Source organism: Excalfactoria chinensis, chromosome 3 (genome assembly GCF_039878825.1).
Source record: "Excalfactoria chinensis isolate bCotChi1 chromosome 3, bCotChi1.hap2, whole genome shotgun sequence".
Taxonomy (NCBI): Eukaryota; Metazoa; Chordata; class Aves; order Galliformes; family Phasianidae; genus Excalfactoria; species Excalfactoria chinensis.
The window spans coordinates 85,462,285-85,486,102 of record NC_092827.1 but is presented as its reverse complement, the minus strand read 5'-3'; the positions used below and the strand labels follow the sequence as shown (position 1 = coordinate 85,486,102).

General features: G+C 40.9%; 1 protein-coding gene across 3 annotated transcripts in view; it reads left to right on the top strand.

Moving 5' to 3' along the window:
- The first annotated feature begins 6,347 nt into the window (after positions 1-6,347).
- The window catches only part of PTPN14 (protein tyrosine phosphatase non-receptor type 14), a 103,244-nt gene continuing 85,773 nt past the window's right edge, over positions 6,348-23,818 (top strand). For 2 of the 3 annotated variants that reach the window (XR_011903085.1, XM_072332027.1), the window contains exon 1: positions 6,831-7,077. The gene's annotated coding sequence lies outside the window, so the exon portion shown is untranslated. Of the gene's footprint in view, positions 6,567-6,830; positions 7,078-23,818 lie in introns of those variants that run through there. The other variant, XM_072332028.1, reaches the window with a different exon arrangement.

The window sequence follows — 23,818 nt, the reverse complement described above, 5'->3', positions numbered from 1 at the left end:
AATGCATTTGTACACTTTAACCTTCGAATTTAAAGCTGCTGAACTGTAATAATAATAATAATAAAATAATGCAAACAACAATAAAATTGTTTAGGAATATAAAGAAATAAAAATAAGGAGGGTTGTTTGTTGTTTAACTCTTGTTAGTATATTGGAAGGGCAGAGGAACAAGAGAATACAAACAAAAGGTGCTTATTATTTAAGTGTGCAGATGCTGTCTTGACCTGAAGAACTGAGATGTACAGCTATAGCAGTGCAGTTACAGTAGTGAAAAGATATTTGTGCCTCTCTTCTTCCTGTTCTAAAACCATCCTGTGCAAGAGATGGTGAATGCAGCCATTAGCATAACACTTACAGAACTAATGTGCACATATGTAAAGAAAATGATAAATAATTATAGCAATTACATTATGATATGACACATCAAGTCTATATTGTCTGGGCCTTCTAATTACCAGCTTCTGAGCTGTAAATAAAATTGGAATTCTTTTTTCTTTCTTGGTGGTGAATTCCCTCTTTTTATAGTTCTGCTGCCTGCTAGAAATGGCAATACCAAGCATATCTTTCACACTCCAGGTATTTATACTAAAAATAAATTCATTGTACTATCAGATGGTACAGTATCTCACAGACAAGGAGTAATCAGGTTTCAGCAGGCATTTGGTAAGACAGGAGCCTGTTTCCTGTATGGCCTACTCTTTCTTGACTTTCATGGGTCCATAGATTGCATGTTCTTTTGCTACCATTTTTATTAGGATTAATGGTACATGAGCACATCTACTCAAGGTATAATCCCGTTCAAATGAAAGAAAAGCAGTTAAGAAAAAAGTGCACTGTGTATAAACTAAAAGCCACCTGCCTTTCGCAGCCATCTCTGCCTTCCATCTCCATCCCCGGCTATTTAAAGCGAGGCATGTAGAAAGTGCCTGCTGGCAACTATGTTACCTCTTTGGCTTGTTGCGACTCTAGAAAAGCTGTATCTTCTGTCAATCTTCAGTAATTTCCTCGCTTTATAATCTTTAAATCTTTCACTTATTACTGACTTCTATTTTCCTTAGAGGCTTTTGTCTGGATGATTGCCTTCAGAAATAAGAGTTTTACTTCTTTGCTGACTTCTCTGTTCTTGCAAATTCTTGAGCATTTGTCATACCTATCCTTGCTGGCTTTGCTATGAAGTATCCAAACTAAAGCCTTGAGCATTTAACTTGTTTCTCTTTTGATTCCTATATTTTTATATTAAAAATGTTGCATAGAGACTTTATATCTCACAGTTTTATATTACTGCTACATTGTTATTATCTGAAATTCTGTACTTGCTTCCTATTTTGTACATATATAGCTGAAACCTTTTATCACTTGGTAATTAGGAAGGTCACCCTGCATAGTTCTTGACAGACTAATCAAAGAACTCCTTAATCTCTGCTTATTAAGATTCTCTCTCTAAAATCTTCCACTGTATTCCTGTTAAAAGGCTGACTAGATAAGGTAAAAGTACGTCTCTGTCTGAGACGCATCTTAACCGTCTCAACATTATTTCTGCCATATTTACAGGCAAATTTTAGGGTAAATGAAAACTCATTCAACTAATTGCAATGGGAAACCCATCTCAAACAGCCACAGTTTATGAAACATGAACTGAAATGATCCAATAGAATTTTATTTATTCTGTGCAAGGAGAAGATGACTGCATTCTACATGTTAGTGACTTTGGTTACCATTTGATCTCCTCACTTCCTCCAATTTCAACTGTTGTATTTATATTTCTTAAAGCATTTTTGTATTAATACTTTCCAGGGAAATGTTTGCATGTGTTTTAAAACCTTCTAAGGTGCATGAAATAGTAGCATACAAAATAATATTTATGCACTCTCAACATTCCAAATATATTAATAGGAAACTTGTTCTGAGTGAATTTGGACTCAAAGTAAAATGAGACTCAGGACTCTGTTAGAAACAATACAGATGTTTCAAAAAGGTGAGGCCCATACAGCTGAAATATTGATCTTTTGCAGTGCCCTTCAAAGTTGATTTTAAAAAGCCTTTAAATTTTAAGTTTTACAAAACTCTCCTATTCAAGCATGGTCTTGTGCCCAGACATCAACAGCTCAATTCAAGTTACACAAGTTTGTGACAGTCTCCAACACAGACTTCAGGTAGTGACATAAACTCTTTGCTTTCTCAAGAAACAATTAATTTTGGAGTGGCATTTAGATGTTTTCAAACCTGGATGCTCACAATCTAATGTCTGAATCAGTGCTGACATGCATAAAGATTATGACTATCAGAAGTGAGCAGCAGCTAAAATATCTACAAATCAGTTGTGTGCTGCTAGGTGTGCTGCTAAATCCCATGGATTTATGGAAAAACTGAAGCACAAGATATGCTTGTGCTAAGCTGCATTGACAAATTGGATCCTGAAGCCACAGGCTGACTATTTTTGATTATCAAGTTGCTTTTATTTATACCTGCAATGTAGACTTATTTTGCTGCCATTCATCCAGGTGTTATACACACACATGGACTGTGTTACATAATGGGGCAGAAATGTATGCATTTAGGTTTATAATAATAATCCTAGATTAGTTAATTTAACTTTTATTAAAAGCTAGTGATTTTCCCCCCAGGAGACTGCTGTGTCTCAGAAATCTGGAGATCCAATGACCATTGTAAATGATACATTCACAAGTAACCAAGCTGTTAATCTACGAAAATGGAAAAATGTTACTCATTCTGTTCTGAACATTACACTATTTTAGCTTGGACAGCAGTTACAGATGCACAGAGACGTATATCACTTGTGTTGATTCCACTGGCAGTGCTTATAATCATGAAATCTAAAGTTCATTATTTTACTCACAAATGCTAAAATGTTTTTAATTTAGCAACTCCTACTGCAGAGCTAAAATGAGGCACAGGTATTCAGTAAGTCCTCAGGCAGACTATAAGCAAACTAGAATATTCAACAAGCATAGTTTATTTGCACAGATAATCAACAAAGGCTTTTTCTGGTCTGCAAAACTGGGTGCTGGCTTGCCTGTGATAAGCTGTAGAGTACTACAACATGTTAGCTCATGCTTGGTGGCAACAGGTTTGTTTTCCAAGATTGTGTAATCCAAATTCCTTTCCTAAGAGATGACTTTGAGAAGCACCATTAATTGGAATAATTAATGAGAGCACAGAATTTACTAGAGAAGTAAACTTTTTTCTTTTTGCATGTGGTAAGCTTCAAAGATTGAAAGTATCAATTTAACAAGAATGAATATGATTTTAGGAGAAGGAATTTACATCAGTGCACTAAGTTTCTGCTTCCATTACAATCAGGTCAGTGTACCCAGCTGTAGCACATGACAGGGATTTTAGGAACACAGTTAGGGTCACATTTACAATACAAATCGGGAATGTGTTGCAACTGCATTCTTTGATTGTAATGTAGATGACGGTAAGGCTAATTAAACATCATCTACCGTTCACAGGAGAAACCACCAGCTGTTGCTTAAGCACAGCTTAAAAACATTTTTATACAAAACAGGTTATGACATGGTTTCACCAACCAACAAGGACTGAGATTTATCCATGTTATAACAAGACTCAGGAATTGCTTGAGCCTCGGTTTAAACACATTCAAAATATGTTTAATGCAGGTCTTGCTCTCAAGGTGCTAAGATACTTAAAAATTAATTGCACGTGACTCTTAAGATAACACTGACATAAATGTTTACTGAATTTTGACCCAGATAAAATCAATTTTCTTCTGCTGATAGTTAAACATTTGGTTAAGCTGAATGGCATTGGGCTAAAACATATCACAAGGGTTTTGAGACAACATCCAAGCCCATCTCATCTATTATTTGGACTTATTTTTTCTTTTAAATAATGTATATGTCCTATACACTGCTTTCATCTGCAAATCAAAATGCACCTTCTTGAGATCACTATCATTATGTCAATTTTCAGAGAAGAAAACTAAGGTACAGGGATGTGCTGTTACATGCCCCAGATCACACAGAAGACTAGTAGCTAAGGCATAGACCTCTGTCAGTAATTTTTCCCATGTACTCTACTGTTCCATGGAACATCTTAGTATAATAACCCTGATGAAGTTGTAGAAGGAACTGATAGTAAAGATATATCAGATATACCTGATATACCAGAGCTAAGATAATATTTTGGAGGTAAATTCCATAGATTATTATACTAAGTCAACAATGTTGTTTAGAATTGTCACCTTTTCAGCCAAATAAAATAAAATGCTGTAACATGATTCTCAGTGGCACAGAAAGATAATACATACCCCAGCCTATATGTGACTGATAGAAGATTAACCCATCAGTTTTCTGGGCAAATTTGAACCAGCACAGAGGTTTGGAACCAAATGAATGATTTGTATCATTTTAACATGAAACTTTTAGAACACCTAATTCTGTTTCAGTATTTTATGAAATCACCCTCCACTAAGTAGTAAGAATGCTTTTTTAATCCCAGAGCCATGCACTCCTAGCAGCTCTTGGGTTAACAAAGCTGTATGTAAAGATTCAAGGCTTCGACAGTCTTAGAAAGGAATAGTAGCACTTACAACAGAAATTTCCTTATGGAAGACTCCTTGCAGCAACTGTCTATAATCTCAAAAAAGCTTTGTACTTCTAAAGCACCTCCTGCTACAGTGACTGGGAGTATAATATAGACATTGCATTAAGTAACCTCATGAGAAAAAGTAGTAATCTTCACCATTCCTGGTCTCAGAATCTTCTCTTGGTTATTCTAGGGAATCGTGCTGCAGGTAGGCAATGCATAAAACCTCCTGACCAGAATTTGTGACCATGCTTGCGTTTCTTGCAACTTCATATGCAATTAAGGTCATTGAATAAGTTTTCTTCAAATGCGGACCGTGAAAGTAAAAGTGGGCAGCTGCTAAACCACAAGCTCACGTTGAGGCATAGCTGCAAAAGTCAATCCTTACCATCTTAAACACAAAGAATTTACTCCTCTCTCACTGTGCAGAGAACACGACAGGAATCTAACAAGTTCAGTCTGAGTTCTGGTGCATGCTGCTCTCTCATGCAGCTTTCCACTCGGGAGGGGGAAGCTGTTTACTGGCATAAAATTGAACTGTGTAACTTCAGAGCACAGCAGCTCTGAGCTCCATCTTATCATCTGACACCTGATGGTGCTTCCAGATCGCTACTGAAAGCTCTGTATCTATATGTGGTCTAATCTAGTTCAAGTAACAATCTTAAATGGTGTCACTTCTGAATGCCTCAGTGTAGCCCTATGTAAAATGGGGATAATTACTTACTCCATTAAGGTCTGCACTTATAAAACACTTGAAAGTCTTAGATGAAAAGGACTCACCTTGCAAAATATAATTATACTAATATTATGCCAGAGGTAAGGCATGGGCCCACGATTCAATACACAGTATTTAAATACAATTACTTATCTATCAAAATCAAGAATCCACGCTATTTCTCTCTCTCTCAGCTCTTGATCCTCTTATTATTAATCCGATTAATACTGACTCCACTGAATCTATTCACGTACTCCTTCAGTAAAATGTACAAGAAGCAAAAATACTCAGCAACTAAAAAATAGTTTCAATCCTCAGTTTGTACTATTTTTTCATAGCTTTCCAGTTTGTAGAAGTCCTGTTGTCACGGTTTTAGAGGGACACCTCCACCTGATGTTTACACAGGTGTCCTACTAGTAGTTAGTTATGCTTTTGAGAATGTGGGTAACACTGTAATATAATGCAAAAGGAATTGCAAATTGACCATCAGGTATGACAAGCAAGTGAGGCCTCATGTCATTACTAATTGACCAATCTTAAGCGTTCTGGCCTGGTGTGATCTGCCCAAGGCAGTGATGGTGCTCCTTGCCTGCTGCACTCTGCCCCTTCTCCTTTCCCACACCTGACCAGCACCAGGCATCCTGAATGCTTCATGCAGTTTGAAAGCAGCTTTATGCACTGCTTGTTCTCCAGCGATGTGCACTGCCACAAGAGTGGAACGGCTCCACCACTGCTTCTCACTCAGTGCTGCCGCGTGAGGAATAACCCCCCTGTGGGAGGTGAAAGTCAGGCAGTGAGCAAGAGAGGCTGAAAGTGCTACAATGGAGAAAAGACCGAATGTCTGTGTGTGGGGAGAAGGGGGGTGGCAGAAGAGCTGATGTTACTAACTCCAGACCACGAGAGATTAACAGGGAGTTACGCGAGGAAGGCAGAGGAGCGCGCAGGAGTTTTCCGGCCCACTCCCGCCCAGGCTCCTCCGGCCCACGTCCCTCCGAAGGTGCTCGTGCCGAGCCGCGCCGTTCCTCGCCCCATCCCTGCCTCGGCCTCGCCCCTGCTGGGGCCCCGCCGCCGCGGGCCGGGACACGTGCGCGGAGGCCGCGGCCGGGCCGTCCCCTCTTCGCCACGCGCGGCGGGAGGCGGGAAAGGGGCGGGCAGGAGCGGCGGATCTGCCCAAAACTTGGCAGCGCCGCTCTCCTTGCGAAGGCTGCTGCCGGCGGCCGCCCCCATTGGCAGTGGACTGCGCCCTCCTCTTCCTCCCTCCTCTTCCCTTCTCCTCCTCTGGGTGGGTTTCTGCCCTCCTCTTTCGTTAGGGCGGGGGAAAAAATATTTTTTAAAGAATTAAAAGAAAAAAAGAATTTAAAAAAAAAAAAGAAAAAGAAATCCCAAGTCGCGTCCCGACGTCTCCGGGCCCCGCGGCCGCAGCGGCCGCCCCACATTCCTGGCATTCCTGGGCCGTGACTCCCCGCGCCGCCCCGGCCCCAGCCCGGCCCCGGCCCCGCCGCCTCCGGCTCGCTCGCTCGTTCGCCCCCGCGGGACGGCAGTCCCCTCCCTCTCTCCCTCCCGGCCGGCCTCCTCCTGCCCGCAGCCCTCGGGCAACAGCAGCAGCTCCGGGCGTTCCGGCCCCCCGCGCCGCCGCCGCCGGCCCCAGCTGCGCCCGCCCCGCCGAAGTTGCTCGCCGTGGCCGGGCCGGGGCGGCGGGAGCGGGTCTCCCCCAGGGAGGAAGGCGGCCGCCTTCCGGGCCGGGAGAGCCGCCTCCCGCGGGAGCGCACGAAGCCGGAGCCGCCGCCCAGCAGGTAAGGAGCCGCCGCCGAGTTGGCCGCACTTGGGTCCCGCCGCCTTCCGAGCCGTCCCGGGAGCGCGTTCCGCTCCGTGCTGCGGGCAGCGCTGCCGCGGGGTTCGTCGCTCGTTGCGCGCTGCTCTCGCAGCTCCTCGCCGCTCGTAACCGACGAAAATAGCTCAGCTCGGGCAGGGAGTGCCAGCCGGCCAGCTGCCATGAGCGGGCTCGGACAGCCCGGCCGGCCGCGGGGTACGATCTGCGGGACACGCGGCGCTGGTGGGTGCTCGCAGATCCTCGGGTTCTGTCGCCGTGCCCGCGGCTCTCTCCGACCCGGTACCTTCGCCTTTGTTACTGCTGCACCGAGGTGTGCCCGGGCCGGGGGTAGTGGCACAGCGGCGGTGACCGGGAGGACTCCGGGCTCGCTTTACGGAGCGTGTTTGGGACGGGCTTACATAATGTACGTGTGGCGTGTAGACGGACCGTGTGCTGCCGTCTTCCTATCGAGAGGGCTTTATCTGTGATTTGCATCACGTTACCACATGCTTCTATCATGAGCATCTCCTCGGCTGTTGGTAACTTTACCGAGGTGGAAGCAAACGGAGGTCGGTAGAAGCTCTGATTCAACGTGCTGCCGGCCCAGAAAGTTTTCTGGGATTTCTGGCACGTCGCCTAAAACCATAGCTGAAAGAAAGAGTTCTGCCAGAAGCCGCTTCTCTCTTTTCCTTCGAGCTCTTAACCACTGCTGGCTCCGGCTATTCCAGAAACACCACTGTTACATGCTGAAGTTCCTTGGAGCCGGGGAAATCTGCCTGTAAAATGGCTCCCCCCACCCCCAAGTGCCACCTGCGGCTTCTCCATCTTGGGGAAGGCACTTTGGGGGCCACTTGTCGGGCTGTGATGTTCAGTCCATGGGGATCACACATCCCTCACTCTCTGGAAGGTCAGTGACTGGCAGGCAGCACTCTTTATATGGTGTAACATTCGGCATGTTGGTATCAGAGCAATGCAAATAAGCTGTAGGCCCTGCTCTGTTGCTGACAGCGCTTCTGTGAACTTTTTGTTCAGAGGCTGTTCAGCTTTTCAGGGAGGCTGTGCCAGAGCTGCTCGCAGGCAGAGGGCACTTGTGTGTATGCAATGGGTGGCAGTAGGAGCATTGGGAGTGCTGCTTAAGTGTCCTCATCAGCAAGAAGGTGCTCCCTGGGCCTGTGGCCATCTGGTCCTCTGTGGCACCTGTGTGTGCTGGGCTTGAGGGCATGGCTGTGGAGTGCTGGCCCTGAGGGTGCCATGGTGTCAGCTGGGGCTGCGGGGCTTCTCTGTCTACATTGGTGAATGGTTTTAAGCAGGTCTGATAAACGTTTTGGTAATAGCAGAAGAAATAGTTTTGGAGCAGAGTTGATAACCAATCCATGTTGCTTGCCTTGATTGCTCTCCTGACCATCCTTGTCCAGCCTGTCAGTCACTTAGCACAGTGTAAGAGCAGATTGGCTTCCTGTGAAGTAGATCTGTTCCTGTGCACTGTGCAGATCGCCTTGGCCTCCAGTGGCTCCTCCAGTCTTGATGAAAGTATTTGATATATATATTTTAAAATATTTGCTTACGTACTTCTGCTAACTATGCTGTTTCTTTGTTCTAAGTCTGTTTGGTACCGCTGCAGCCTAAGGGGTTGGTCTTCACTTGTTTCTCCTCGTACTCAGTAAGGCTGTGTTTGATTCTGTGTTTCTGATGTTACTGCTGCTGATGTGCAGATCGTAGCAAGTTCTCAGTGGGTCGCAAGTCTTAGTCCTTCAAAGACTCACCCATGTGCTTAAATTCATATTCATGAATGCTGCTTTGGAAACTGTGGAATTTCTTTATTATTAATAGCTACAGACAAGTACACAAGAACTATGCCATAATATATAGTATGCAATATATTTGTGCATGTGTATCCAGCTCAATTATAAGAAGATTTTGATAAAGGCTTAACTTTTATGCTAAAAAGTCTCTTTGATGTCCAGGTCCACTGCAATTGCAGCACACCTTGGCCTCCTGCCCTCTGGAGCTCCAGAAGAGCAGATCTTGGTGACATGTGGTGACACTGCAGTTGTTGCTCCTCGTGTGAGGAATCCGTGTTTGAGGTTCTCTGAAACTTTGTCTGAAAAAGCTCTGTTCCATCTTGGCGTGTTTGCCCTCCTGTGCCTAATGCTGGAGCCCTCAAAACTCATGGGGTGATTTTGGCTGCCTGTGTCTGTGCTTCTCTGTGTGCCCAGAGCAAGCATCATTTATCCACCCATGCTGCCCAGCTTCTGCATGGGGATGCTGCACAGCCTGCTGGTTTGCAGCATGCTCTGAGTTTATGAGGTTACCTACAGATGTAGGAGCGGGCCTTAAGGCAGAAGCTGTCCCCCATCACTCTGCCCCTGTCCCTCTGCCTTGGGCAGTGTGTGTGTGGGGTGAGGATGCCACTGGAGTGTCAGAGGATTGAGTTGTGTGTTTAAGTGTCAGAAGGGTGGCGTTAGGCCTCAGTAAGGTTATGGGAGTTTTCCTGATTGGGCTTCATCTCTTTCAAGAAATAGTCTGATTCCAGTGGGTTCATATTATGCCTTTTACTTCTAGTTTGTGCACATTATTGTGGTTGAGTTACTTTCCTTTTGAATAGATGAGGATGATTTTCAATAAATTTGCTATTATTGTTTTGTTTGTCGGCATACAGTGGAACATTTTTTTAAGCAAACTTTATGAATTCAAGGGTGGTTGTGTGTAAAGAAACAAAAGGAGTAGAAATATTAGAATTTCAGCTGTCAGTGCATACTGTTATGAAATTTGGCCTCATCTTAGGGAGCTGGTGGTCAATTGAAGGTGCTACAACTATGTAGATGCAGTGGTTTACCTTCTGAGCTACATTGATTGGTATTTTTGGCTTTAGATACAGAGAAGAGTTTAAAAACAAAAACAAAAAGGCTTCAAGATTGCTCTTCAAAGTATTTCTCAAGGCCAACTCTTATCAATGCTGGACGTGTCACCTGGAATTAAGGGCTCCAGACTGATGCAGTGCAAAAGGTGTACATAAAAGGAATGTGTTTTCCACTGTCGTTATTGTCATTGAAGTTAGTAAGCAGTTATATGTATTATAATCCACTATAGATGAGCAACTTTTGGAAAAAAATCGAGACTCCAAATTTACCACTGATTAAGCATAAATTTAACTAGCTCTAAAAAGAGTTTCTAAACAGAGGATTTTTCTTGAGAGAGTCAGGTGTGTGAAATGTTGGATGGGGGTGATATACTCGGGAGAATGCTGTCCTCCAGCCCACTGTGATGTTCTATAGCATGGGGGCGTTGCTAATCAGAAGTTTAGATACTGACCTTTGTTCAGTGCCAGGCTTTTGGAAACTGCAACCCTGCTTCCTAGTTCTCAAAGAATGCTCCTTTCCTGTTTATTTCACCAGTACCTTGCTGAAATGATGCCCTTTATGACTAAGAACCCTTTTTCTTTTCTTTTATTATTATTATTTATTTATTTTTTTTGCCTGTAAACCTTAAATTACCAGATGATGGAGAAACAACTCTGAAAAGAGGGTGGTGAATGTGTATGTTGGTGATCTAATAAACTAGGTGAATGATGCTGTGCCAAAACTTGCTAATGATGCAAAAGTATTTGGATTAGGCAAGGTTGGAGAAGACTGAGAAATTGTAAAGGGAATCCAAGAAAGCTGGGTAAAAGGGAAGCATAGCAGATGATGTCGATAAATTCAAGAATATGCATGTTGGAGGGAATAATCACATTACTCGTTCATGTTACTGGACTGTAAGTTAACTGTATTAAGGTAGGGAGGAAGACTATAGCAGTGTTTCATGTGAACCTGTGTACCTTCTTAACGCTTAGCATCAGGCAGAAGAAAACAGCTGTGGTTGTTGTGAAATGCTGTGGTAGTGACACAATGGAGATTATTAAACATGCTTAAATTCCCCTGGAATTCTAAATTTGTGATCTCCTATCAAAGAAGAGAGATCGGAAAATACTTAGATATAGTTGAACTGAAAATGTAAGCCTAGTTTCATTTCAGGGGGATCAATAAGAGGAGGTAGGATAATAATACATATATAAAATAATGATTGTCTATTAGTAAATGCTAAGTACCCTTTGTGCAGTACGCTGTCTAGATGTAGGGAGTAGTTTGTAAGGCAGGATATATAATAGTGCTAGATCACTTTTTAAAAGTTATTTTTTAATGCAAATAATGGTAATACGTGTTGTCAAAGGAGATCATACAAACCAGCAGCCTGGTAGGATGAAAAAGGAAACTGACATGCTCATAGAGGTGGAAGGAACGGTTCCAGCTATTAGCTGAAGGGATGCTAACCATGGTGCTCTAGGGCATAAATCAAGCACTATCTGACAGGGATTAAGAAATTTCCCTTAGGACAGATCATGCTACAAGTGTCTACTGTGATGCTTGTTATGTTTTCTTGAGGGGATGTAGGGCAAGCTGCTGTTAGAAGCAGGGCAGTGGCAGGTGATTTGGCCCACTGTAACAGTTCCTGTAACCCACTACAGTGGTTCTACTTAGTGCAGGTGGAATTGAAATAGCGTGGTTTTTATATATACTCAGGCTTCACAGAAAGTTTATTTCTTATGAATTGATTTTCTAACTTCCCCGCTGAAAGGGTTAAAGTTACCTTGAAGATGGCGTTGCATTGCTTTTCTGAACTCAGAAAATGAAGTGAATGGAAATGTGTGTGTTTTCATGCAGGTACATCAAAGCGATGCCTTTCTTTGGGACTTGAGTCAGAGCACTAGCCTTGGCTAAGCTGACTGTGTAGGAGAAGCGAGAAGTCACCAGCAGTTGCTTTAACTTGTGTTTGTGCAATTCCTTCAGCTTTTACAACTGAGAAAATAGTTTGCATTCCTTGGGTTTTTTAGATTAGCTCTTATCGTAGAACTCCCTCTTTTGAGAGGAGGCATTCACTACCTTGTAGATAAAATGCCTTTAGCTTTTTATTGATGATGATAATTAAGCTAGGCTTTTGGACTAGCCTGGGCAAAATCAGGGGGCTTTGCCAATCAGAGATTCAACTCGTAGGGGCCAGATCCTCTGTTTTACAGCTACGACTACACGATGTTTTTGTGGAGACCCCTTCACTCAGCACTTTCATTTATTCTTTCAAAGCAAAACTGCATCCTGCTTGCAGTAGAAACCCTGCAGTTCCTGCATGTGTGATATGCAGTGCTTATCTCAGGTCCTTTAAAGGTGAGACAATGTGTAAAGGAATTTCTACACAAAACTTTGGGCCTGTTGTTCTCCAAGGTGGAGGGAGAGAAGAAGAAAAAGTTACATATCCAGTGTCCAAATTAATCATGTGTTGAAATCAAGTATGTTTTTGGATGCCTTCAGTGGGAACAGAGCTTTAAACTCCTATCTCAAATACAGATTTCTGAGAAAATCTGTCTCCTCTCTTAAAAGCTTTCGGAATGCTCAGCATGAACAGAATTGCCACAGGAAGGAGAATCTTTGTGATCTTTGAGGATGATGGGGGTTTATTTCAGAAGTCCTGGAAAGGAGGCATCTGAAATGATCAGAGCTATTTTATTTTCCCCTTTCCTGTCTGGCACACTTAAAGGGAGTTGGAGCTACTAGATAGGATGAGTTTCTGTTTCCATTCTTTTGTGAAAATTCAGTCTGCGTTCAAAAATTATTTAATTAACTTAGTGGGAAAGAAGTTGGCCGCTCACTTAAGATGTAGGCTAATGCAGTGTTTTGCTGGTAAACAGAAGTATTAGCAGAGCTTCAGAGCTCAGAATGGAGAGTAGGCAGGGCACGAGTTTCTGCTTGTGAGTAAAATGGCTCACGTAGACATATTTGAGTATAGGTCCTGTGATTCCACGCACTCTTGCCAAGACTGTGTTGTGGGAATCTGTGATAGCAGAGGAGGTTAAATCATAGTATTGATACTTGCATGCTGCTGCTTCTTGCTTTCATGTATTTTTTTATGGAAACAGAAAAGCAGTGGCAGGGTCTTCTTGCAAGTTTGCTTCCACATGCCCACATTTCCAGTGGAAGCCTGGTGCCCTGGAATATATTTGTGTGTAGTTTGAGATCTTGTTCATAAAATAGAACCAAAATATTGCAGGACAGGATTATTGAGGCAGATTAACGTTTACCAACCACAAATTAAGTGTGTTCATTGTTATTGATTTCACTTCCATTTTTTAAAAGAAATTAACTTACTTTCTGATGAGTGGCACTTAAAAGCTACCATTTGAAACTCAAAGCTAACACTGTCTGTTACATCCCTTAAGATTTTTGGTATGTGTGTTAATGTTTCATCCTAAATGTTATGTAGGGGAAAGTGTTTAAATACAGAGCTGTATACGCAGTTAGATTCTCATTTAATAATTAACATTTTCAAAGTTCCTCCTGTTGTTGAATCTAGCTGGAGAAGAGAAGGAATGGTTTGCTTCAGTAGGCAGAGGGTGTGCTGGGGGAACTAACATGCTCTTAGGATTTTGGTTTCTTTGGTCATAGGCTGTACTCCTCTGTAGCGGATACATTTCTTAAGTATTTTTTAAAAAAATTCTGTATTTAGTAGATTTTCATAAACCTGTGCATTTTAGGGTATTACTGATCCCACCTCAGGGTCTGACCTTGCAAAATGATGAGTGTTTCCCTGGAGGGAAGAAGAATGTCATAGCCTGGAGCAGGAGAGTCTCTCTACTTGGTTTTACTTTTTGGTCTCTTTTGCTGTTGTACCAGGCTAAAACTGTTACTCACAGAGCATCTCTCTGCTTTTGTAACACACTTCTTCAGCGATATACTTTCTTATCTCTTCACTGCTGAAAGAAAACATTAAGCCTTGCCTGATGATGGCTCAGATGTTTCGTATGATGAACAAGTGTTTCTTTTTCCAGATATATTGATATGTTCTTACAGCTTTCTTATAACCTGATTTATAAATGAAGATCATCGCCCATGTGCTAATTAATCTGTCAGAATGTCTGGAAAGGGGTGGGTACACATTGCAGACAATTAGGTGTTTTGCTACATTAGTCAGCATTGTTAACCTCCGTTGATATTATAGAAGGTTTCTTTCCTACTTTTGTATTTTCAGCTTGTGTTCCAAAACAAGTTTGTTAATGCAGATCTTAGCTTTTATGTTAGCAGTGTACGTTTAGTGTACCTGACAAGTATCGCTAACACGCTGCATGCTGCTGTGAAATTTTGCACTTCCTTTCTACCCCCTCCAGAGTAATGTGTTGAGAAATTCATGAGTGCAAGGCTGCAAGCTTGTTGGAGCTCACTTAATACTGTAACTTCCATGCTAATAAAGCTGGCTTCAGAATACAAGTCTACTGTTAAATGCATCTTAATTTTGCTTACTCTGTTCTCATGTTTTTGTTCATAGAATCACAGAATTGTTTGGATTAGAAGGGACCTTAAAGCCTACGTAGTTCCAACCCCCTGATATGGGCAGGAGCACCTCCCACTAGACCAGGTTACCCATGGCCTCAAGCAGCCTGGCCTTGAATGACTCCAGGGATGGGATGTATATATTATTTATATAAATAAGTGAACATATATATGCTATATAAATATATGCTTCTTAGTCCCTCCATGTTGTACGTCAAACAAAGTGATGGAGGATGGAATGGAAAAATGGCGTTGTAGATAGCTGTCTTGAAGACTTGGCCCACCACAGCCTGAGAGCACTGTGGTAACAGTTTGAGAATGGTAGGGGTGTTAGTTTTGTTAAATACCTTTTAGAGAAGTTAAAAAAATGGGAATGAAAATAAAATGATGTTTAAAACTTAATTGTTGATGAGACCCTTAGATAATCTGAAGATTATTTAAGATTAAGACAGAATCCAAACTGCTTACTAGGAAAAACTTTCTGGTAGTGATCTCTGTGATTTAATGGTACCAGGTTCTCAAGAATCGTAGCTTTGCTGTGGGGGCCAAGTTAAAATAACCCCAGGCAGATCTTTAGAGCATTCGGTGAAGGGGTTAAGCATCTGTCAGGAAACTGGACAAGGCTCTGGCTTTGTGATCAGTTAGGTCCCTTTCTCCATAGGGATTTGAAATTTAAAATACGTGTATGTGTATTTTGAACACGTGTATATTCACATATTTGAAATAAAAACCATTTGATATTGGACTTTTTTCTCCTTTTTGTTTACGTACTTAATACCCATTATTTAGCAGAGAATCTGATAAGATAGCAGTGTAAAAACAGTCTAGAAATCTTTTAAGTAAATACTGGTAGCAATACAGTCTTTTGGGAATTTCAGTCAATCAAAATGATCTGCTTTGCAGTAGCTTGTACTTCTGTACCAGTACTTTCATATGCATTTCGTTTCCTTTATACTAAGGCACTTGACAGGCCTTATATCTACTTGTATACTGACGTTCCTGCCCCAGCTATATCTGCATTGCAGTGTGATGCCCAGGCTACATTCACACCTGTGTTATGATTTTATCTGTTGTGTATGGGGAAAGAAGATCTGAAAAAAGCATGCATTAAGCAAGGTGCCAAATTCATCTTGTGGAGAACCAACACATATAGGGGCTATTTGTGTGATGTCTTGAGTGTAGAGATTCCTCCTTTGGTGTCTTGGTAAGTTATTTCTCTGGCATGCGTGGCTATCTCCACGTGCACAGCTCAATCCTGAAAGAAGTTGACCAGTATAATAATGTGACAGTGCTAGTGCCAAGCCTCAGTGTGACCTGAGGGATGTGCAAAGCGACAAAGAAGAATCTGTTTTGAATAACTGTGTTATGTCAGGTGTTGTATTCTGCCTGTTTGGAAGAGAGATTCAGGAGAATTTGAATCTTCTGTTTTTGTTTTGTTTTTAAACTATAGATCTCTTACTCTCATGGTCATATAGAGACATAAAGGAAAACGTGTAACACAGTGTCTCAGAAACTGTAGTTCTGTCAACTGAAGAAAAAAGTCAGGCTATCTTACTTAATGCTACGCGTGAGTGTATTCTGTGCTGCTATCACCATACCCGTTATTGCATTTGCCATTGGAAAAGTCATGCCTTGACTTGGACATAGTCTGTTCCCTCTCTGCATCTTCTCTCTCTCAGGTGTTATCACTCTCAGGTGATATGTCCGTGCAGTGGTGGCTTATAGGAGTCTCAAAAATGTTAAATTTAATTGCAGTATTTGTCTGTGTATATCTTTACAGGGTGTGAAACTTTTTGTGTCATGTGTTCAGTGATTTGTGTGCTTCCCTCTCTTCTTGGCTGAAGAAGTAGCTCTGAGAAGCCAGTGGAAGTGTGCATAGAAGGCATCACTAAGCTCATGCATACAGCTTGTGTACTAAGTGTATCTAAACATTCATGCATTAACTTGGCAACAGTGGGAACTTCGCAAGGACAAACTGTAAGGTCAAAGGAAATGAGAAACAGTAAGGACGCCCGACTGCTGTGTCTGGTAGCACTGAGCACTGTTCTCTCCTTGTCCTGTCAGGATCATGGTGATAACTTGGTGTTTTTTCCTCTCCTGAGGAAGGCCATAAGGCATAGTTACTAAGGCTTGGTTAGTTTAAATTCAGATCTAGAGATAGCTGTGGAGAGACATAATTAGATAAAAGGGGCTCGGAGTCTTGTGTGAGAGAAACCAGGGTAATCCAAACTAATTCTGATGTGTGAAGGGCTTAGCATTGCAGTTGTATATGGAGATGTTGGCACTGTGGTATACGTCACACTTTATGTCAGTGTTTTAGAAGTGGGAGAACTACAACTCAGTGATTCAAGATTAGTAAATCTATACTTATGTGCTGGAGGTACAGAAGCTCAACCAGCAAGCATTCCATCCCAGAGCCTCTGAGCATCTCCTGCAGCTCTGCTGACCAAACTGCAGTGTTCACGTGAGCAGAAATTTGAAGGATGGGGACACTGATTTGTAAGAGGAAATACGGTTTCTAATGTGAGCGCAAGAAAGTGACAGTGACTCTTGGCACTTGTGGTTTTAAGTGCTGTTGTATTAAGCATATAGGATCACGGCTTGCAGAATGAATTGCTCTGATTTCTTATAAATCAAAAAGTTGTAATGGTAAGGTTGATGTGCTTAGCTGTCCCTTTAACACTCTTTTTAGCTAGATCTGGGAACAAGTAAACACCTCAAATAATTCCTGGTTTTGTCATCTCTTTGGTAGTGTGCTTGCTTCCTGTGTTATGAAAGGCATATTAGATTAGCTGTCTTTAAGCTTCCTGTCTCACTGGGTTTTTTCCATTAATTTTACAATCTCTCTCAGAATTTACCAGTATAATTTCTGTAATAAAGGTTTTACTCAGATTATCTACTTTTTCTTTTCCTGTGTGATGATTTTTTTTTTCTTCCTCTATGTCTAAGATTGCTTTCTAGCTGATACTTTCTCAGATTTCATTTAATTCAATGGCATATGCTATTGTGATAACATGCGGGCAAAGAAAAATAGTACTTCTGGTTGTAGCTGGTACACTTGGATAATTTATACAAGCTAAGCAGCCTGCTTAGCTATATAACTTCTTATTCATGGCTGTGAACCACTGCTTTCAAATGATGTTTTCAGTGAGGTGCATGTGCTGTAAGAGCAGCATCCAATACCAGATTAGTGATTTCAGTTTCTAGAGATCAAAAGAGAGCTGGTCCTCAATGTGTGGCATCATGGTGTGGGTTATTTTGGTTGTTCTGGGTTTGTTAGTGAAATGAATAGAAGATTTTTGTTGGCTACAGAGAAAGGAGCAGACCTGACTTTCACAGGTGAGAGTTTATTTATTTTATTATATACTTCCACTTTTTATCATCTCTCTACAGGTGAGGGGGTGAAAAGAAATATGAAGCTGGCTGAGCACTTTTGAATCTTGGAATGTCAGCATACTCTCTTACATGTTAGCATATTCTCTTACCATTCATAAAGCATAGGTCTGGGTCTAAAAATAATTTGTGCTGGATTTCAGAGGTAGCCATTACTTTTCAAAGTAAAGAGTAAATGTAGACAGAAGACTTTAAAGCAAAAAGCTGTGTTAAGTTTCCAGAGCAGTGTGGTAGAACTCCTCTGGGACGTTCCTGTATTCTTGCAATGGGCAAACATTTGGCCATTGCTTTGTGTCCTGCTCAGCCTTTTGCCTGTCCTGTCTTGTTAAGTCTCATTTTCTGTCTGTAAGCATTGTTAATAAAGGGATTCTTCTGATAGATTTCCCTTGCTGCTGTGTCACGCTCTGGTTCCATTCATCAGATACGCTCCAAATACTTTTTCTTCTTTTCTAGAAATCTTTGGAGATAAAATGATCTTGAATTCTAATGAACCTCTGGATATGTATAAGGCCATTTCTATCAGGGTGTGTGTTTGCCTATAATGTCAGTGAGTTTGAAATTCTTAGTGTACACGAAGATTGAAGTAATGCTTGAATGTGAGTGCCTTTAAACTTGTTTTTAGGTTTTACCCCTCTGATTAAACTTGTTTAGTTTGGCAAATGCAGCTGCTGGCCTGCTATTGATGTTTCTGTGTGGGTTTCACACCAGCTCTTGTGTTACTGTCATAGAACTTGAATTAGGACCCCTTGTGTTCTTTTAGTCCTGAATTTGGGAACCCTCAGGATCAAATCTTTAGATTGGTGTTTGTTTTTTTTTTTAATTTTATTTTTTATTTTCACTATTTTGTCACAAGCATTCGTGTTAATCCAACTAACTTAATTCTACACTTTCCTATTTTTTCTACGGCGGCTGCACTGAAGTATAAAATCTTCACCTTATTTCACAATGATAATCTCTTTTGCACTTGCTGTCATTTAATTTATTTGCTCTTTAGAGCCTTGTGTTATTTTAGGAAGTAACAGGTTTATATTTTGCATTTTTAGCCTATGGCCAGTTTGAGTGGCCTCTTTTTCTCCCTCAAAAGGCCATCTTGAGGGTCATCCTAATTGATTGCTTTCACTCAGTTGCCTATGTTATGTTCTTCATTTGAGCATCATTGTCTTGATCGTAATTAAACAAAAGCCCAATTAAGTCTCATGTTATACCACGGAAGTAACTTGCCAGAGTTTGACAGCTGAACAAAACAATTTTAATTGACAAATTTCTTCAGAGGAAGATGTCTCAATGGAGGTCTGTAAAGCAGAGCATGCAATTGGAGGCACTTATCAGCTATCACTTTTATATCATTTTAGACCCGTGGCTATCTTCTGCTTTCCTGTGAAGATGTGAATCAGAGCTGGGGAGCTAATTTCCATTCTGGCAACAGTGTAAATGCCTCTCTGAGATTCGGCTTCCCAAAGTAGGAGATATGAGACAGTAAGAGAACACTTAACTTCTTGTAATACTCACATACATTCTTGTAATACTCGCATACAACTCTATGTGATAAAAAGGCAGGATTAAAATTCTTATTTATCCTAAATCTGAGTTTGCAAATCCCATTTAGCTGTTGCTATTGTATTTATTACTCTCAGTACTCTTGTTTTAGAAGCTATAAATCTGTAGAGAGTCACTTTAGGAGTGGGAAGAGGAGAATGAATTAGAGCAATGTTCGTTTGTTTTTTTACCAATCTGTGGCTTGCATGGCTCTTTGCATTTATCCTGCTGAAGAAAGTGACCTTAGAAAGGCAAGGAAAGGGGAAGACACTCAAGAAAAACAGTCCGTGAGAAGAGTCTGCTTTAACAGATTTTTAGAGTATTTGTGCAACTACTGCATTATTGCATGAATGCTTGTAAAATGTTAGAAATAGGTTTTCAGTTGGGCTCTCAGCTTTTTCTCCTTTACTGTTCATGTTTTCTTTTAGCAGTCACAAGTATGTATCACTATGTATCAAAACCAAGATGATAATTTTCAACAGTTTCAAGCACCCTATACGTTTTTATATTTGGTTTCCACTGAGCCATAAACACTCTTTGTCCTTTGCCTTTTACTAGCTATCAGCTTGGCTGTTCCTTGTGGACAGGAAAGCTGTGTTTAATGCTTTGTAAAGTAGTCATCAGTTCCTTACTTTTATCTCTGTTCAGCCTAAATTATTTTCAGCAAGGCCACAGAACTGCTTTGGCCAAGATTTGCAGGTGTCCCTTGTGGAGAGCTATTTCAGGATAAAGGCTTAATCTTACTGTTACTTTCATCCCCTTCTCTCTATTTCATCTCTCCTTGAAGAATGCTAATCCTGAATGATAGGAGACTTTGGTTGGTCTCCTCCCTTATCCATGTTTTTTTTTTTTTTCTTTCATTTGTTTGTTGTTTGTTTCTTCAGTGTTCATAATTAACCTGCAACTGGATAGGCTGAAGCATATTTTTTTTTTTGCCCTTAAGCTTGGAAACTTGGTGTGCATTGCCATTGCAATATTTCTAAGGGGAAATTCAGCCCCTAATTATCAAATTAGATGCACATTCTGGTTCTTTGGCATGACTTTACTCCTGCCCATCTGTTAGGTTGGCACTCTGCCCTTTTAGAAAGTAACCTACCAGTTTTAGCTGAGCAGATGAGCCAACCAAAGATAGGTTAAGAGAGGCAGCCTGCAGAACACTTTATGTTCAGTTCCTCTTGCCAAAAGCTCTTCCTGTTTGCTAACAATGTCAGCTTAAGCCCATATGCTTCTTTACATGGGATGACATCTGTGCAGACAGATGCAGGCATGGCAATACAAATGACATTTGATAAGAAGGGCATATGTTATGGAACCAGACACCACTACGAGTTTAAGGTCCTGTCTATACTGTATGTGTATATGTCTATCTATAGATTGCTTGTATATTTTGTTGTGAGAGCATTTATTGGTGAGGGTAGGACTTTCTGAAGTGCATCAGAGCATGTGAATTTTACATGTCTAGGTAGAAGAGGCTGAAAAAAGCCGTTCTTTTGGAGCAACTGTTTTGCCCCTTTGCTGGATGATGCTAGATTTTTCACCACATACGAGGTTTCTAAGCCTACTTTTCTAACTTAGCTCTGCCTTTTGAGCTTACTGTATGAAATAGCATTTTAAAGCAGTTTTAGTTATGGGAGACTTTAAAGAGATAGCATCAAGCTGAGTTCTAGTTTGCTTTATTAAACCATATTTCACATTCTAAGCCTATGTAAGCCAGAGCTGCTTATTTCTCTACTCCAAATAATACTTTTTGTTGTTGCTGTGTGTATGGTAAACCAATAAGTGTACAAACAGAGAGAAACAGGGGGTTGTACTTGGAGCCTTCCAGACCTGTGATGTCAAAGAAGTGACACGGAGCTATGCAGCTGGGAGAGAGGACCTTGTGACCATCAGAGGTTGGTATTTGGTTCTGAAAATGGTTGGACATCATGGCAAAGTGACTTCAGAGAGCCCCTGGTGAAAAGGACAGAAAAGGGTTCTCCAGATGAGTGGTTTCGTTTGCCAGTGCTGCCAGAAATTCCTACTTTACCTTTAGCAGAAACATAATTTCGAAGTGGCAATTAGGACAGTTATTAGTAATGCAGAGATAACCGGCCTTGACACAATAGCATGTCGACAGAAAACAAGCCTGCTTATTCTGCTCTCCAGATTGTTAAGGCTGATGGAAAAGGTGACAAGTTTACATTAAATAAGTTTTACATATAGTCAGTCTTAAGTAACTGAAGAAAAGGCATTTTTAAAGTTTTTCTGCTTTGATTTCTGTGGTCAGCAAAGGTGTTAATTGCAGTAAGTCCAAAATGCTTTGATGCTGAAGGGTAATGTAAAGCAATACTTGTGACATTTACAGGGGAGTCAACTTCTTTTTTATCAGATATTAGTGTGAAAACAGTTTTAACTCGGTATTTAATTTTAAAAAATATACATCTAGTAAGTATATTCCATTAAAAGTTCAGAGCACAAGAACAAAAACGAAAACTGTAGGATTTGCAGTGTACGATTTTGGATGATCTTGTGAGGCCCCTTTCAACCCCTGCCATTCTGTGACTCTGAAATTGCTTGTTCAGTGAGCGTGTGAAAGCAAAACATATCTTTCAGAAACAGTTGATGGCTAGTGGCAAAAATGAGTCCTTCCACTGAAAAATCAAGATAGATCAACCACGGATATGTATTCTATATCCCCTTGGTGAAACTAACATCTGGTACTCTGGGAATTTTTTATTTTTTATTTTGTATTTATTTTTTTTTTTGTAGCTTTTACTTATATAGATAGATGGGACTATAATAAATAGTTTCAGAAATTGACTGTTTTCATAGCTCTTATATTCTGAAGTCTTTTAGACTTATTTGAGAACTTGCTGCAGTTTTCCAAATCAGGTGTTTGATTTTGGTAATTGTGGAGAGCAAGTGACTTCTGAGTTATTGCTGTTTTGCTATTAATTTTTGCAGCATTACTTGGAATGGCAGCTCTCATTCCTTGGTTGCTTAATATTATTGCTGTTGTTGCTAACTGAAAGAGCTCCAGACTGAATGAGGTTTGTTGAATTTACAGCACTGTGGTGGGGAAACCAATCTGTAGGAAGAGGATTTCCTTAATCGTATTGATGCAGCCACTTTCTCTACAGTGCTTTATTCTGCATTTCCATAAGTATAGTTGTACTTCCAGTTTGGATGAGACAAAGGAATTCTCCAAAGTCTTGAAGACTGTTGGTTCCTCTGGTTGGCTGGGGTTAATAAGAAACGCTGAGTGCCTCCTTCTACTCTTTTCTATTTTGATTTATTCATCTGTAATACAGGGTATGTAATATTACCCCTACTCTTCCCTCCTCCCATGTGCTCCCTCACTGTGGCTGGAACAAATACAGCCAGGATTGGATATTATTAAAGTTTCATTCTTTGACTCTTTCCTTAAAGTGCCTCCATCCAAACTGAACAAATAAACACTCTCCTGTTTCATTCTGAACTTGATTTAGTAGCTACAAAATGGGAATTCCAGTAGCTGTCCATATAAAAATTTATAGAATCATAAAAATCTTACAGCCATTAAAGTTAGTAAAGAACACTAAGATCATCTAGTGCAGCCATCAACCCACCACCACCACCGGTTCAAGAGACTTGAATTAAGTTGTAAAGACTGAGGCGTGTATTGATGTTTCTTCTCTCACCTCATTAAACTGCTAAAAATCACTCCTATTTGTAAAATCTGCATATTTGTATTCAATTTCCTGAGGCTTACAGAGAAGAAGTGTTACTGATGCATTTAGTGGCAGTGTTTTGTGTACAAAACAAAACAAAAGTTGGCCTTATTTTACAGGAGGTTGAGGATGCCCTTGTAATTAACTTGTCCATGTTTTGGTACATAAAGCCTGCCTCAAGTCTGCAGCAGTTTCAGTTATCCTTGGCTCTCTATGGGCATGCATCTACAAATGCTTTTTCCTATTGGAAGATCAAAAAAGCATTCTATCTATGAGGTTACATGATGGATAGCTTTAAGTTGCTGCTTAAGCAAAGTAGCCAAAAGGAAAGTTTTGGCTTTGGTTGGCCTGCAAAGTATTTTAACAGCAACATTGCTAGAGTCAGCAGTCACCACTAACATGGAAGAAGCTTGCTGTAGCCTCCCTAGTTCTCAGCAGGTTGTGTAATTTCAGTGGGAGTGATTTACCCTCTGTTTGTTTTTTTTCCTTTGTGCAGTGGTTTTCAGTGTTGCTGTGCTTTTTATAGTTAAATGTTCCTACAGAGAGTGATTCTATAGGGTTTTTTTTGTTGTTTTGTATTGTTGAGCCTGGAAATGGACTGTTGGTTATAAGGCGTTGTGCAAGATGCTTTAGTAATGGGAATTTTCTTTTCTTTAGTATTTTCTTTTAGAAGGTTGCTCTTTCCTCCTTCTTGTGTTGTTGTTAGGTGCATTCAGCCTGTTGATTTTCTGTTGTGCTTTGGTGTTCCACC